Genomic DNA, 17,628 nt, shown 5'->3' with positions numbered 1-17,628 from the left:
CTTAATAATCCTCAGCAGCTGTAATATTCCAATATTACCCTTGCAAAGAATCTAGTCGTAGACTGTATCATTGAACAAATTATTTCATTCCAAAAATAAAATTAATAAATCTGTTTTGCTGAAATTGGAAGTTGGGGCCCACAACATTTTTGTATAATGATCTCCTGCACTTTTTAATGCAAGAGCTGGTATTCTGTAGTGATAATTAATCCCTTTTTCTAATAACCCTCAGCATCAGTAGAAGAGAGCTAGAGTTCAGTTGTTTTCTGAACCAACCAGAATTTGATCAAATGCTTCCTTTGTATTGTCAGACACTTCTTGTTATTTTTAAAATAGCATTAAGGGTCTTTAATATGAGATTAAAGCACATTGGCGAAACAATGCAAAATAATATCATCATGAAAGAGGAATCATAATACTAATGATTTAGGTGCCGAAATACAAGACAAAAAATATTCAGGCACTCTCCTACTCCCCAAAATGAATGGTTCCCTCGCACATATGTGCTAGTCATTCCTGACTCTAGGGGGCGGTGCTCATCTCCATTTCAAAGCCGAAGAGCCAGCACTGTCTCTCTGGTCATGTGGCTGGCATGACTAAATGCCAAAGGCACACAGAACGCTGTTACCTTCCCACTAAAGGTGGTCCCTATTTTTCTACTTTGCATTTTTTTTTTTTTGTGCTTTGAAACTGCTAGGTTGGCATAAGCTGGGACAAGTAACGGCAGCTCACTCCGTTATGTGGCGCTACGGATTCAAACCACTGAACTGCTGACCTTTCTGATCGACAAGCTCAGTGTCTTAGCCACTGAGCCACCACATCCCCATTAATTAATTAAGTTTTAATTAATTCATTAAAATTAATGAGAATAAACTTACTCTCATTTTAATGTCTAGCCAATGAAATCACAGGTAAAGCTGACTATGTGTCCAGTGCTAGCCACAGGAAAAAAAGGATTTTCCTTGGGAATTCTGATTTTTATGTACTCTGCTTTGCTGTTTATTAGTGCTGATAAGGTATTTTTCCTTCATATGTGAAGAAGTCTATTAATGAGTATTGCCTACATAAATTAATGGATCGGCAGGTTAATGGGGAATCCAGGGGGGAAAAACAAAACAACTTCATAGTGCTGAATAAATTTTGCTTCACAATTCAAGCATCCTCATCTTATTCCATAGGTGGCCAAACAGCTCTGATAAACTGCTGCTCACTTTGTTTGATTTTGTGACAACTCTCATCGACGTACCAACCTGCTGCTCTTTTTGAGCTTGGATTCACTTTATATAAGTGAAGTAGATCCCACTGAGACAATTGAACAGAATTGTAACATTGAAGAAGTGCACCCTTTCCCAACCAAAGGGGGGGAAAAAACCATAGCTGTTATTACTCCTCTAAATGTGTTTCAATTTTGGAGCATCTTTTGCTGGATATGAATTATTAAGTTATGTGGATGGACCAAGTGCAGAATCCAATTAATCTACCAACAAAGTTTATTTTTCCATTCTCTATAACTATGCGAAAATGTCAAGTTTTGAAATATTTTTCTTCATGCAGCTGTCAAGGGGGGGTCTGTTAACAAAGACTATCATTATTCAGGAATGTTTATGGTCACTGGCCTTTAAGGAAGGTTCCTCAAAGGGCAGGATGTGAATGATTTTGGGGGGAAAGAAAACACAACTCACCCATCCGCACATGCAATCCCCCCCACACACCCTCACAGCCAATTTACATTTAAGAATTTTCTGGATTTTATCTATTTAAACTTTAATCAATAGTACTAACTAGTCACATATTTTTTTTATACTTAATACATTCCTTCAGATTAAAACATTTGAAACTGAAGTTTGTTTCCAGATTTGTTTTGATTTTCTTCTAACTTTTCTCTATTTATGAAAATAGACCTTTCCTAAGAGGTGAACTCAAGCATCCAGTTAAATATGTTTGCCATTTCTTGTTCATCTAGTTATTCATGTTCCTTGAAGCAGCGGGAAGAGCCCTGTTGTCTGTCTTTTAACATTACTTCAAAATAATTCAAAATTTATACAGGAAAAATACATTTTCCTGCATTGCCTAGCTGAGGTATTGCTCCAAAATGCATTGCACCCAGGTTTTGTTCTGCCTACTGACCTATCTCATTTCTGATAATGATCATGAATAGTGAAGATCCTTGTCTATTTCCCTTGTTCTGCAGACTTCACCATCACAGAAATCCTATAATATTTCTCTCCATCCCATTTCAGCTTCTTTTTCAAAGGCAACAAACAACCTATGAAAACCAATTTAACTACGTGTTAGAGGTTGAATCAAGATCTAATCATTCTTTGAACAGACCCACTGAAATGAATGGGTGTTTACTTACCATACATGCCTACTGATTTCAGTTATCCCATTTAAGCATGACTAAATGATCTAAACAATAGCAATATTGTTAGATATTAGCATATATCGTAGGAAGTCTCCTCTCTGGTCCGCTGCTACAGCGGGAAACAGGTATCGTTCTGATTGGTCGAGGGGCATACCCGATCCCTATAAAAGGGGAACCCTCCGACCACAGAGTAAGCTGGATCACTACTACTACTAATAAAGAGCTGTTAAGTCACTTCGTGTCCGCAGTCTGTTCTCTCGTTGCCCAGATCCAACATTGGCGACGAGGGTGGGATCGAGAGACAGATAGGACGAAGAATGCTACCTCCAGAATCTCCGGATTTGATCCAGCCTAGGAGTTCGGCAGAAATTCCGGCAGCCATCTCAGGTCACCACAGCGCGGCAAATTCAAACGAGAGAAGATGGCGATGCACACTCCCCCCCGCTCCATTTGACCCAGCGAACGACGAATGGGAAGCCTTCATGATTCGTTTCGAGTGTTTTCTCGAAGCGAACAAATACACGGGGATCACCGACGCCCGGAAGAAAAACATCTTCCTCGGCTACTGCGGAAAAGAAGTCTTCAACACGGCCAGAGACCTCACCGCGCCTACTCCAATACAGGCAGTATCATGGACGGCGTTGCAACAGGCTCTACAGGCTCATTATGCGCCAAAACCTTCCCGCCATGTTTGCCGCCAAGCATTCAACACGAGGAACCAGAAGGTGGGAGAATCTATCAACCAGTATGTTGCAGCTCTACGAAAAGCAGCCACACATTGTGGATTCAGAGACCTGGATGAGCAGATTATGGATCGACTCGTTAGCGGGCTGAGAGACATTTCCCTACAAAAACGGCTGTTAGCCAAAACCAATTTAAGCCTACAGATTGTACTCGACGAGGCAAGAGCTTCAGAAGCAGCAGACAGATCAGCGGAGACAATTCAACGCGGATTCAACACAGGTCAGCCAGTGCCAAGACACACCAGAGTCCACTACGAGGACACCATTCCAGATTTCGAGGATCCCGAGCTCGAGGAAAGTCACCTGATGAAGAGCAGTCACGTGAGACCTGGGGGGAGACCCGGATTCCGTTTGCCGCCCTGCGCAAGCTGCGGAGGGAATCACCCCCGGTCTACCTGTAGGTTCAGGAACATTGTTTGTTCGCACTGCAACAAACTTGGGCACATCACACGAGTGTGCCGGAGCGAAGTCCCTGCCTCAAGGCAGCCACCCATGTACCGCCAACAGAAGCCCAACCCAGGGGCTTGGCGAAATCAAAAAGGGCGCCCAGAGAAAAATCCACAAGTGTTTACCTAGAGAGAAAATTCCCAAAGAGCTGAGTGGGCGTATCCCCAGAGAGATTACACACAAAGGGCTGAAAGAGCGTTCTATCAAGACGCTCAACGAGAGTATTTTCAGGATACAGATGCTGAGATAGAGTTGACCCAGAGAGAGGAGTTGCGAACGTATCTCACCACGATAAGTCAGGTCCGCACCAAGCGGCCAAAAAAGCTGAAAGTCACAGTCCTCTTGGAGGGCTCACCTTGCGAGCTAGAAGTTGACACAGGATCGTCCCTGATGATCATTTCATGGGCATCCATGAAACAGGCTATCCCTAGCCTCAAAAAGAGCCAACTACGTGTTCCAGACATCCTGCTGCGAGACTACCAGGGGAACCAAGTCCCCATCGTGGGCCAGGGCACATTCCAGATCCGTTTCAAGGACATCGTAGCCCAGCTGCCCATGACCGTCGCCACCGCACCATTACAGAACCTTCTAGGACTAGATTGGTTTGAAGCCTTGGGGCTGGAAGTCACCGGGATCAACAGCGTGGAGAACAGCAGCGCTGAGCAGATCTTTAAGGAGTTCGAGGATGTGTTCAGCCCTGGTCTTGGTAAGTATGTGGGTAAACCAATCTCATTCAACTTAGACCCCAAAGTGGCGCCAATCCGACTTAAACCGAGACGAGTGCCTTTTGCACTCCGCCCAAAAATAGATAAGGAAATAGATAAGCTAGTGGAACAAGGAATCCTTGAGCCGGTGGATCACGCGCGCTGGGAAACACCCATTGTGACCCCAGTTAAGCCAGATGGGTCAGTCCGCATCTGCGCAGACTATAAATGCACAATAAATGTCGCACTACAACAAAGCGCATATCCTGTGCCAGTAGTTCAGCACTTATTGCACTCGTTGGGGCCAGGAAAGATATTTGCAAAGTTAGACATGGCACAAGCTTACCAGCAATTGCCCGTGGACAGCGCCACAGCGGAGGCCCAAACTATAGTGACGCATAGAGGGGCATTCAAATGCAACCGGCTACAATTCGGTGTGAGCATTGCTCCAGGTTTGTTCCAGAGCGTCATGGAACGGCTTTTGCAAGGGATACCGGGAGTCGTCCCCTATTTCGACGACATCTTGGTGTCCGCTGCAAACGAGGAGCAATTAAATAAAAGAGTCAGAACTGTTTTGGCCAGAATCAGAGAGAAGGGTCTCCGCCTTAAAAAAGAAAAATGCCAAATTAACGTGCCTAGCGTAGAATTCCTGGGATATAGAATCGATGGTCAGGGAATACACCCCACTTCAAAGAAAATTAAGGCGATCCAGGACGCCCCCACACCACGTAACCAGACCGAGCTGCAGGCCTTCCTCGGACTACTTAACTTCTACAGCGTTTTTCTGAGACAGAAGGCGACCGTTGCTGAGCCGCTACATCGACTACTCCAGCGAAACGCACCATGGAGATGGGGACGATCCGAAGCAGCAGCTTTTGCCGGGGTAAAGCGCCTGCTCACCACTGACTCGCTGTTAGTCCAATACAGCCAGACACTACCGCTAGTATTGACCTGCGACGCATCACCCTTTGGAGTCGGCGCAGTCCTTAGCCACAGGATGCCAGATGGAAAAGAAGCACCCATCGCTTTCTACTCTAGAACTCTTTCATCGGCCGAGAGGAACTACAGCCAGATGGACAGGGAAGCGTTAGCTGCGGTAGCTGGAGTAAAACGTTTCCATGAATACCTCTACGGCCGCGATTTTGAATTAATTACTGATCACAAACCGCTGTTGGGACTTTTGGCGGGAAACCACCCCACCCCGGTCTCCCTCTCTCCACGCATGACCAGGTGGACTGTTTTCCTGGCTGCGTACTCCTACAAGTTAATTCATCGACCGGGCTCCACTCTAGGACATGCAGACGCACTCAGCCGTTGCCCACTACTGGACCTTTTGCCAGACCCCACTCCCGAAGTACCGGTGTTGCTCATTGACTGTTTGGACTCTGGACCGGTTTCTTCCTGCGACATTGCAAGGTTCTCCTCTAAAGACAGTTTAATAAAGCAAGTTCAAACTTGGGTTTGGAGGGGGTGGCCGAAGGGAAACATGGGCCCAGAATTCAAAGTGTTTTGGTCAAAACGGGACGAACTCTCAGTGTTACAAGGTTGTTTATTGTGGGGGGATCGAGTTGTTATTCCTTATGCTTTACGTAAAAATGTGTTAGATGCATTACATGTTGGGCATCCGGGGATCGTTAGGATGAAGGCTTTAGCGAGAAGTTACGTTTGGTGGCCAAACATGGACAAAGAGATAGAGGAGTGGGTGGCCACTTGCGATCCATGCCAAGAATCGAGACCAGCACCCCCGGAAGTGCCCGCCACGGAATGGGAAAAGCCGAAAGCACCCTGGTTGAGAATACACATCGACTTCGCAGGGCCAGTTCAAGGTCAGACTTTCCTTATAGTTGTGGATGCATATTCCAAATGGCTAGAAGTAGTCCTAATGACTTCAACCACGGCAGAGGCAGTCATTAAGGTTCTACGGCGACTTTTCGCCACTCATGGCCTGCCCGACCTCCTGGTCTCCAATAACGGGCCCCAATTCACGGCCATGCATTTCGAAACGTTTTTAGCAGGTCAGGGAATTCGGCATGCCCTCGTTGCGCCATTCCATCCGGCATCAAACGGCAGGCAGAGAGAATGGTGCGATCCACAAAAGAGGCCCTCGCTAGGATGGGTCCAGGTGATTGGCAAACACGCATAGACCATTACCTCCTCATTCAGCACATTACCCCCAGTGCAACGATGGGAAGGAGCCCCGATGAAATGCTCATGGGCCGCCGTCTACGGTCTCACCTGGACCGTCTTCACCCCAACTACTCTGCCACAGCACCCCCAGACTCCACAAGCAAAATTCGGAGTTTCAGCATAGGGGATTCGGTATACGCCCACAACTATGCAGGGGGAACATTGTGGATGCCGGCAACGGTCATTGGCATCACGGGTCCGCGATCGTATCTGTTAAAACTGGAAGATGGGCAGAATTGGAAGAGGCACATCGATCAACTTCAGGGTCGCCTGGCGCACTCAGACCTACGAGCCGAAGACGAGAGCTACCTACCAATGCAAAGTCAGCCACTCGAGAGGCCCAACACAGAGAACTACGACACCTGCGAGCCCAGGACAGAGCAAGAGGTCGAGCGCGAAACAGAACAACCCCCAAGCAATGTAAGCGAGCAGACCCCCGAACGCCCAAGCAACGAAAGTCTGAAAACACCAGAACTCGAAGCAAAGAAAGCAACTGATCCTGCAACTACTCCTGACCAACCCGAACTGCGACGCTCCACTCGAGTAAGGCAAACTCCAACATACCTTAAGGACTACATAACCAACCGCAATGTTCCCTCTAAGAGGGGAGGGGTGTTAGATATTAGCATATATCGTAGGAAGTCTCCTCTCTGGTCCGCTGCTACAGCGGGAAACAGGTATCGTTCTGATTGGTCGAGGGGCATACCCGATCCCTATAAAAGGGGAACCCTCCGACCACAGAGTAAGCTGGATCACTACTACTACTAATAAAGAGCTGTTAAGTCACTTCGTGTCCGCAGTCTGTTCTCTCGTTGCCCAGATCCAACAAATATAGCTTCACAAATGGCACAAACAATGTATCACAGGGCGAGTATAACAGAATACAAGTGGATCACTTTAATCTGAAGGTAACAACCAGTATCTTTGAATCAAAAGTCTACATGGCAGCCTTGAGGCTGTATAAAACCTTCCATTGTTCAGTTAGCACTAATTTTTTTATAAGTTAATTCAACTTAGAGGTTTTTTTGAACCTGGGAGCAGAGGAACATTTGGAAAAACCCCAAAGACCTGGAAAAATACAGAATTAGCCATGTACTCCAGATGCACTCACTATCTGCTTTGACTTCATTCACTTCCACTTGTCCCACTTACATACACGTACCTACACCCCCAGCACACTTGTGTGGTTAGATCCTTTCAAAATAGTGATCTTCCATCTACGTATTTCAACAAGTAAAGATTTCCACTGACACAACTGGAAGGAAGCCAGTGTTCATCTAGAATGCTTCGTGACTAGCAGAGTCAGAAAGACCTTTAAAAAAAAATTGTCATGTGCATCTATATATGTGGATCTGTGATGCTGAGCTCAAATTGCCCTTCCTGGACCCAGATCAAACATGATTGGGTAATGTCAACTGATATTTCTGTTTATTGCTACATTGCCATGTGATGATGTCATTTTATGTTTCCTCCTTCTATGAGAAACCAATTCCAGGACCTTCTTTGAACTGAACAGATCCTTCCACCAACAGCACCAAAAAGCTCATTGCAGATCTTTACAATTAATAAAGTCATGGTAACTTTATTAATCCCATTCTCATCCTGGTCTCATGTTTTAATTCTGGGTGGATGGGCAGGCATTAAACATCATGGGATATTTTCCCTTGCAATCTCATTTATGATGCTAGAAGCACAGACCCACCAATCTTTGACAGTATATATCCCAAAGTCTTCTCCCTATTTTAACAGTCTTCTGAAAATATGATGAAGTATCAGCAAAGAGCAAGAATTAGGGCTGCAATGCTGGTTTTCTGTGTACATCCTTCCTTGTTTCCAAAATGATAAACGAACAAACGACATAAAGCAAGACTGGTCATGTGGATGATACATGGCCCTAGCAGTAAAGATTAAAACCCTGGAACCTATGAGAGATTTGTAAAACGTACAGTTGTCTCTGTTTTCAGAGAAAACAACTCCCTTTTTCTCCCCTTGTAACCCTCATTGCTGTGGGGAAAGATTTGACAAACAGAGCCCCCGTTTATTTTTAATGCACGCTTAGAATATCTTGGATTGCAAAGAAAACAAATGATGCGGTTTTATATGAGGCACAGCTAGATGGTTTATGAGTACGATAAGAAAGGGGCAATTGTAGTTTGCCAAGCGGGCAAACAGGGAAGGGAAACATAAGGCCGGAGAGTTTGCAGAAGGTAAAAGGGGACATGTTTAAATAATCATCTTTTGAAAGTTATGTTGATATACAAGGAACTGGGATGAAACTAGGAACCAGTTCATGACTCCTAATGGCAAATCAGACTCTAGGCTAAGTATGGCGTGTCATATACATCCAGGATGACCTAACATTGTGTGGGCCTTCAAGTCCTTCCTTTGTTCTGATTAGCAGGCCTGGCATAATTACAACTGTTTCCTCCTGGTGAATGCACTATTAACTGGTTATTTTAGGGGTGATGTTCTTAATCTAATTTGTGTGTGTTTTAGGGTTTTAAAATTATATTTACTGGCTCTGTACAGTTCTTTTAATCTCATTTTTACCTCCTCCATATTAACTGTACATATTTAATGCTATTTATTGTATTTTGATATATTTATTACATGGACTGTACACCGCCCCGAGTCCCTTTCGGGAGAGGGGGCGGTCTAGAAGCACGATAAAATAATAAATAATAATAAATAAATAAATAATAGTGACCCCAGAGCCTCCTATCATAAATAGGTAAAGGTAAAGGTTCCCCTCACACATATGTGCTTGTCATTCCTGACTCTAGGGGGCAGTATTCATCTCCATTTCAAAGCCAAACAGCCAGTGCTGTCTGAAGACTTCTCCATGGTCTTGTGGCTGGCATGACTAAATGTCCAAGGTATACAGAACACTGTTATCTTCCCACCAAAGGTGGTTCCTATTTTTCTACTTGCATTTTTACATGCTTTCGAACTGCTGGGTTGGCAGAAGCTGGGACAAGTAATAGGAGCTCATTCTGTTTCACAGTGCTAGGGATTCAAACCGCTGAACTGCCAACCTTCTGATCGACAAGCTCAGTATCTTAGCCACTAAGCCAATGTACACACAAAAATACAGAATACATTATAACAGAGTTGGAAGGGACCGTGGAGGTCTTCTAGTCCAACAAACTGCTCAAGCAGGAGACCCTATACTGGTTCAGACAAATAATTGTCCAATCGCTTCTTAAAAACCTCCAGTGATGGAACAACCACAGCTTCTGGAGTCAAATCATTCCACTGATTAATTGTTGAATTACATTAAATTAAATAGTTACCCTAAGTGCTGTAAAGGAAGCAAAAGAGAGTTATTAAAATGAAAAAAGTATCCCTAAATTTTCACCCAAAATGGAGGAAAAGAAGTCCCTGTTTAATTTACATCATCATCACATCTGCTGTGAACTTGGGGAACTGCTCATATAGACCAGTGGCGGAAGCAAATGTGAGAAAGAAACTCAGAAGGGACCAGAGATAGTATTCAGCCAGTTCTGACAGATTCTGGAGAATTGGTAGTGGAAATTTTGAGTAGTTTGGAGAACCAGCAAATAGGCTGCCCCTGCCCCCGCTGCCTCCCAGCCTCCCGGCTGATCTTCTGAACAGGAGAACGGAGCTGGAAAGAGGTTAGTCGGGTGGGAAGGGAATGCGGATTTTACAGTATCCTTCCCCTGCCACGTCCACAAAGCCATGCCCACAAAGCCATGTCACGCCCACAAAGACACACCCACAGAACTAGTAGTAAAAAAAATTGAATCCCACCACTGGAAGTGACCCGCCTTGATTTTGCTAATGTAAGAGGGCGAAGAGAGACACAGACCTACAAGAGCCTGTTATTAGGGTTAACATTCCTGGAATCCCTGTACTGTATTGTCTGTCTCTTGCCTACTGCAAAGTCATCAAACGTTTCTGCATCACTTGTCTACTGTCTCAAAAAAGATGTGATTTACAGCATAGTATGGATTCAACAGAGGGTTGTTTGCAAAGGATGTACAAAAGAGTGCATCAGGTTACAGGTAGACTTTGATTTATCACCAATTGCTTAGATTCAAATTTACGATGGACCTCTCCAGGGGTACTTACAACCTGTTCCAAAGTCCTGATGACACTCCTTCATGGTCACATGACTGCATTTCAAGCGCTCAGAAACCAGCGTGCGATTATGGCCATTTGCAATATCCCACAATCATGTAACTGTTTGTTAAGACTATCTTATGAGCTGAGGTGGCATAGTGGTTAGAGTGCAGTATTGCAGGTTACTTCTGCCAACTGCCAGCTGCCTGCAATTTGGCAGTTCAAATCTCACCAGGCTCAAGGTTGACTCAGCCTTCCATCCTTCTGAGGTGGGTAAAAAATTGTTGGGGGCAATAGGCTGACTCTCTAAACCACTTAGAGAGGACTGTGAAGCACTGTGAAGTGGTATATAAGTCTAAGTACTATTGCTATTGCTATCTTGCTGAAAACCCATTAGCCGATAATGAATCGTAGCTTATTGTTCGCTTAACAACCGCTGCAAAAAAGATCATAAAATCAGCTTGGTCACAAAGGTGACCTAATTAATGCCATGACTTAAAAGCATGATGGGTATGCTCCATTACAGTTGTAAGTTGAGAACTCCCTGTGCAACAGTTTGAATAGATTCCCCATAGAACCAAGTTTCTGAAATTTCCAAAACTAGGAATAAAACAGGCAAACCGAGCAGGTCTATGTACAGCTTTGGGCGATTATGGCCAAAATGTATTTACTATGCTACTCAGTGTCTTGCCATTTTGAGATGGGCAATTTAGGAGAACTGTAGTGGAAGCCCTAAAATTGGTTTCACATAAAGTATAGATAGTTTTCAATTTGCAATCACAACTGAGTACAAAAAAAAATCTGTTGCTAAGCAAGATGATTATTAAGTGAGTTTTCTCTCATTTTATGACTTTTGTTGCCCCAGTTGTTAAATGACCCACTGCAGTTGTTAGGTTATCAACACGGTTGTTAAGTGAATCTGGCTTCCCCATTGACTTTGCTTGTCAGAAGTTTGCAAAAGGTGGTTACATGGCCCTGGAACACGGCAACACTTAAAAACATGAACCAAGCATCCTAATTTTGTTCATGTGACCATGGGGACATTGCAATGGTCATATGTGTGGGAAATGGTCATAAATCACTAAATAATTGTTGTAAGTTGAGGAAGTCCTGAATTAAGACCATTCCTTTTCCCAAACTGCCTTCCAATCTAGAAAATCTGGCCTCACCAGAACACCTTCTCTTAGGACTTCCCACTAGGCATCACTGCCTCTTACTCGTGCCCTGCCTCCAACATGTTGGCACAGCCTTCCAATGATTGTTCCTTCTTCTTTGTTCTGAGCATGAAAAGTTTCCTTTAGCAAGGGGATTCAGAGAAAGGTGCCATTCATCCCGCCACAGCAGAAGCTGGTGGGCCATGTGCTCCATCTCTTCTTTGGAAAATGAAAAGTTCAAAGAAAATGTGAAAGAGGTGGCACAAGGCCTTCCTGTTCAAAGAGAAGGAAAACAGCCCAAATTCCCTCAACAAACACCAAAAGCGACAAGTATTTGGATTTTGGCCAAGATCTCTTTGGAACAGCGGCCCTGGATGGAATGTTTCTGTGAGAAACAATCCTACCCTGTGATGCCTCCCAACTCTGCCTCTGGTGGCAACATGTCAATGATGCTATTGGTAATACTATCAGTTTTCATGTGTGATCAATTCCTTCTGTTTGCTTATGTGACTCTTGAAACATTCCCTTCAGCTCTCAGGGGTTTCTAAAGCCTGAATCAAGTTTAGTATCATGTTATGCATTTCCTAAAACCCAAGGTTAAATACTGGAGGGTAAAAACTAGAAAACACATTCCAGCTAGTAAATTCATGGCAATGGAAACAAAACAAAACATCACACTGAAGCGCTAGTAAAGATAGTGTTAATCGGAAATATAATATCAAGTCCAATTTCCTAGAACAGGGATGGCTAAGCTTTTTTCATCGCTTGCCAAAAGTGTGTGCGTGCACACACAACAGCCTGTGCACAACAGCACACACCCATAATGCAATGCATGTGCAACCCCCCCATGCTCCCCTCCCCCACATGCACACGTGACCCCCTCTCGCACTTCCCCCACACATAAGCACGCAACCCCACGGATTTGTGTGACTCCCCATGCACAACCCCCAGTGCTTGTGTGCATGACCCCTGCATGTGTGCCCCCTGTGCATTTGCGCACACCTCCCTCCTATGCTTCACCCCAACGGCCCCAATGCATACACGGCAGAGATCCAAAAACCAGCTGGCCGGCGGGAGGTATGTGCACATGCGCAGTGGAGCTGAGCTGGGGCAACGGCTCACGTGCCCGCAGAGAAAGCCCTGTGTGCCACTTGTGGCACACATGCCGTAGGTCCGCCATCACAGTCCTATGATAAAGAATTCCACCGCCTACATGCTTCTGCTGAGGTTGGGTAGCCCCATCTCTCAGTTCTCTTAAGCAGCACCACAACTGCACAGCACCTGATCTTCCATAGTGGATTGGTAGACTTACGGGTCAGAATACGTAACTTTTCTTTAGCGTGGATTCTTCCTATGGAGTTTGTAACATGTTCTAAACTCCTGTCTAAGTCACATATCTTTAATGTGTTGAGGCGTTTCAGAGGTGCATCCTGCAATCTTCCATTCCTTCATTCATTCTTAGACCCAGGACAAGGCAACTATAACTCATTTACGTTTTAGATGTTATTTCTTTATTTATACTAATACTGTACTTTGTTGTAATTTAAGATGCTGTCATATTTAATATAATTTTAGTCTTTACATTATAATTTATATAATGTATAAATCTATATCCTGGAACTTTCTTTTAGATTTTGGATATATTGTTTTACAAATGTATTTTAATTCTCTCTCTGAAACTTTATTTTGTTTCTCCTCAGTACTGTGACCACAATGCACTGAATTGAAACTGATGCAGAACGGATCTGTAGACTTACGACCATAATTGAGCCCAAAATTTCTGTTGCTCAGCAAGACAGTTGTTAAGTGAGTTTTGCCCCATTTTATAACCTTCCTTGCCACAGGTGTTAACTGCAGGTGTTAAGTTAATAACATGATTGTTAAGTGGGCCTGTCTTCCCCGTTGACTTTGCTTGTTGGGAGGTCACAAAAGGGAATCACATGAGCCACTGCAACCATCATAAATACAGGCCAGTTGTATCCAAGTATCCAAATTTTGATCCCATGACCAGGGGGATGCTGTAACAGTCGTGGGAAAAACGGTCATAAATAACTTTTTTTCAGCGCCTTTGTAACTCTGAACAGCCAGTAAACGAATGGTGGTAAGTCAAGGACTACCTTGACCAACTTCATTTTGACTTTAACTTGCTAGTTTGCGTACATTATTTTTCTGTTAAAATGATAGGACAGGCTTAGTTCTTTTTTGGCTTTGTTTTGTTTTTCTTCTTTCTTCTTTGCTTTTTTTCAACCCCCTTGAATCAAATGTTGAGAACGGCACTTAATAAATGTAGCGATTGCCTCTGAAAAGAAGCATTCTATGGACCGGCTGACCGTTGACAAGCTTTCTCCGCTTCCGACTTCTAGTTCTTAAGAGGCAGCACTGAGTGTTTCCTGAAAAGCTACAAAGGCGGTGCTGACAGGCAGCAAAGAGGGCATGGCCAGGGAACCAACTCTAATTTCGTGGTATTAATTAGACCAAAAGGAAAATTAGTTCAAGTTCGGTGATTGCTTATTGCAATTTGTAAAAAAAAAAAAAAAAGCTCTCTGCCGCAGAGATATGTAAAACAATGCCTCTGCCAGGCATTCAGTTGGAGACAAAGGTTCTTCAGTAGGATAATTTTACGTCCCTGGCAAAGCTCGGTTTCAGTCTATTCTTGCTAGCTGCCCTCCCAATTGCCTTTCCTTCATCACCTCAGATCGACAGATAGAGGGTTCCAGTTACGGCTTTTTGTTTCTGGTCCCTCAGATCTCGTTCTCTTCTTGAAATTATGCACTTTCCTTTACTGTGTGCCGTTCAAGTTTGGAGAGGCCTTCCTTTAAAGCAAGCCTTTGTGTTCCTCAAGTTGCTTCCTCTTTGTAGTAAATTTGATCAACTTTGGGCTGAAGGTTTCTCCTCAATGGCGAATCACCACACACCTGCCGGAGAAATGGATATGTACTTTATCTGCTCTCAAGGTCCAGGATCTGATAGGCAGAAACATTCTCCTCCTATATCCCCCCTTCCCCACCTCTACTGCTTCTCACTTAGTTGGTTCAAAGAATTTGGTTGAGGATGTTTTAAGAGGAGGGAATTCCAGGAAAGGTCTTGCGAGCGAACTTAATATGAAAATGTGCAAAAGCTGCACAGATAGTCCTCGACTTGCAACAACAATTAAGCCTAACATTTCTGTTGCTAAGCAAAACAGTTGTTGAGAGAGTTTTGTCCCATTTTATGACTTTTCCTGATATAGTTGTTAAGTCAATCTGGCTACCCTATCAACTTTGCTTGTCAGAAAGTCACAAAAGGTGATCACATGACCCCAGGACACTGTAACCGTCATAAATACATGCCATATCCTAATTTTGATCGCATGAGCATGTAGGTGCTGCAATGGTCATAAGTGTGAAAAAGGTCATAAGCAGGGGTAGTATTCACTTACTTTCCCTACTGGTTTGCAAATGTGACCGTGTGCACACGCTTTGCTCGCACACACTACGTCCATGCATGTGCTTGGCCTTCTGCATAAGCGCTTTGGCTTAAAAACATGCCTAAATAGGATGGCATAGAGTCGGGGTGAGGGGGCGGAGGCAGACCCACCTGCAATTTCTACTACCAGTTCAGGTGAACCGGTCTAAACCAGCTGAATACCACCTCTGGTCATAAATAACTTTTTTTGATGCTGTTATAACCTTGAATGGTCACTAAATGAATCGTCATAGGTCGATAATTACCTGCATAGCTTAGGTCTTCATGGGGTCCCTCGGCATCCCTTGGATGGAGCCCTATCAAAATAGGTGGGCCTAAAAATTGGGTCTTTTATATACAGTAATTTGGGTGAATAACAGGGCGAATCCTGTCCTTCATAAATGATTTATTTTCTCTTCAGGAGAAATTCAGAAAAAAACTTTATTTTAATCAAATACTTGATAAAGAATATTAAAAATTGGTTTGGCCTGGTTCAAAGTTGAATCAAGGTTTTGACAAAACAACACCCAAAAAAAAATGTGACATGACACAATCAAACCACAATGCCTTCCAGGCATTCAGCACCCATGTAGAAGTGGCCCAGCCTTATTCAGGACCCTTATCTTCAACAAAGGTCTGTCGATAGCCTTGAATTCTTTAGGTTTAAATATAATAGAATGACCTGATTGGCAAGACTATTGCAAAAACTTTCATCTAGATATCAAATGTACAATATAGGATGAGGGGCAGGGGTGAAATCCAGCAGGTCCTGACAGGTTCTGGAGAACCGGTAGCAGAAATTTTGAGTAGTTCAGAGAACAGGCAAATGCCACCTCTGGCTGGCCCGTCCCCACCTATTCTCCACCTCCCAAGTTCCAGCTGATCAGAAGGAAATGGGGGATTCTGCAGTAACCTTCCCCTGAAGTGGGGTGGGAACGGAGATTTTGCATATCCTTCCCCTGCCACGCCCACCAAGCCACGCCCACCAAGCCACACCATCCCCACCAAGCCACACCCACAAAACCGGTAGAAAAAACATTTGAATTTCACCACTGATGAGGGGTATTTCACAAGGCACTAGACCTTGTGAAAACAGACTTTGAAATAATAATACAAACTGAAAATGTACTGATAGAAGAGAGTAACTGTAGCTCAGGGCTGAACTGTAGGATCCTTGGTGCTCTCTAAGTTTGGTGGCGTTTGCCGACATTTCATTACCCAACTGGATAATTTTGGCTCAGAGAGCACCAAGGCCCCACAAACCAAATATGACTCAATATCATGGAATGGTTTTGAAAAAGGGAAATGTGATGTTAGGTTTCTTTAAAGAAGGGAAAATAGTGATTCACTTTATTCCGCATTCATCAGTTTTGGCACTTCGTATTAAGAGCCAACCCATGTTCAGAAGAGGCAAGCAAAAATGATCCGGATTATTGGAAGTTGGTGGGATTCAGCCAGTTCGCACCTATTCAGGAGAACCAGTTGTTAACTTTCTAAGCAGGTCGGAGGACTGGTTGTTGGAAGAAATCTCATTTTGTTTTTTTCCACTTTATAGGGCTAATCCTATAAGGAAGGCAGGAAGGAAACATTCTGCTGTTGTTTCTAGCCTAATCTTCATTGGCCTGCTTACAGAAACTGCCTCTCTGGTTCACCCTTATTACATTGTAACAACTAAGGCGAAGCACCCATCGACCTGAGTGACGTTGAGTTGGCCAGGCCCACATGGTCACATGACCACCGAGCCACGCCTACTCAGATGCTCATTAGGGCATAGAACCGGTTGTTAAATTATTTGAATCCCACCACTGCATGGGACACCTCAGCCTTATGGAGGAAAGCCAGACATTGGGGAAAGAAACAAAACATAATATCATTCCTTAAGGCCTGGGGGGGAAAAACAGTGGAAGCAGTTAGATGGGCTATTTTTCACTCAACGGATTTGGGAGGAGATTAGATGGCTCTCTATCTAGGACAAGGGTGTCCAACCTTGGCAACTTTAAGACTTGTGGACTTCAGCTCCCATAATTCTGGGATCTTGGACACTCCCGGTCTAGGATAATTTGTCCTGAAGATTGGCATGCAGCAAGGGAATGGGCTTAGTGGCTTAAATGGCACCTTCCATCTCTAGTATTTTATCATTAAACAAAAACCTCCAATTTCCTCCCTCCCTCCCGTCACTGTGATGCATCCCATCAAGCAATAAATACTGTGTTCCTCATTCTTTTGATGCCTCCGCTAACAAAGCTTTCTCAAAGGAATAAAATGAAAACAATCCACAGCAGTGTTAAGAGGAAATAACAGCCAGTTTGGGGTAGTGCTTAAGGCTGCAGGCTAAAAACTGGGATGCCATGAGTTCTAACCATGCCTTTAACCAGAAAGCCAGCTGAGTGATGCTGGGTCAGTCCCTCTCTCTCTCAGCCCTAGGAAGGAGTCAATGGCAAACCACCCTCGAAAACCCTTGCAAGAAAATGGGAAGGATTAGTCATTAGAATCAAAATCTG

The sequence above is a fragment of the Natrix helvetica genome, assembly GCF_964273705.1.
Source record: "Natrix helvetica genome assembly, chromosome: 2".
Classification (NCBI taxonomy): domain Eukaryota; kingdom Metazoa; phylum Chordata; class Lepidosauria; order Squamata; family Natricidae; genus Natrix; species Natrix helvetica.
The sequence above is the reverse complement of the archived record's forward strand: the minus strand, read 5'-3'. Positions refer to the sequence as shown.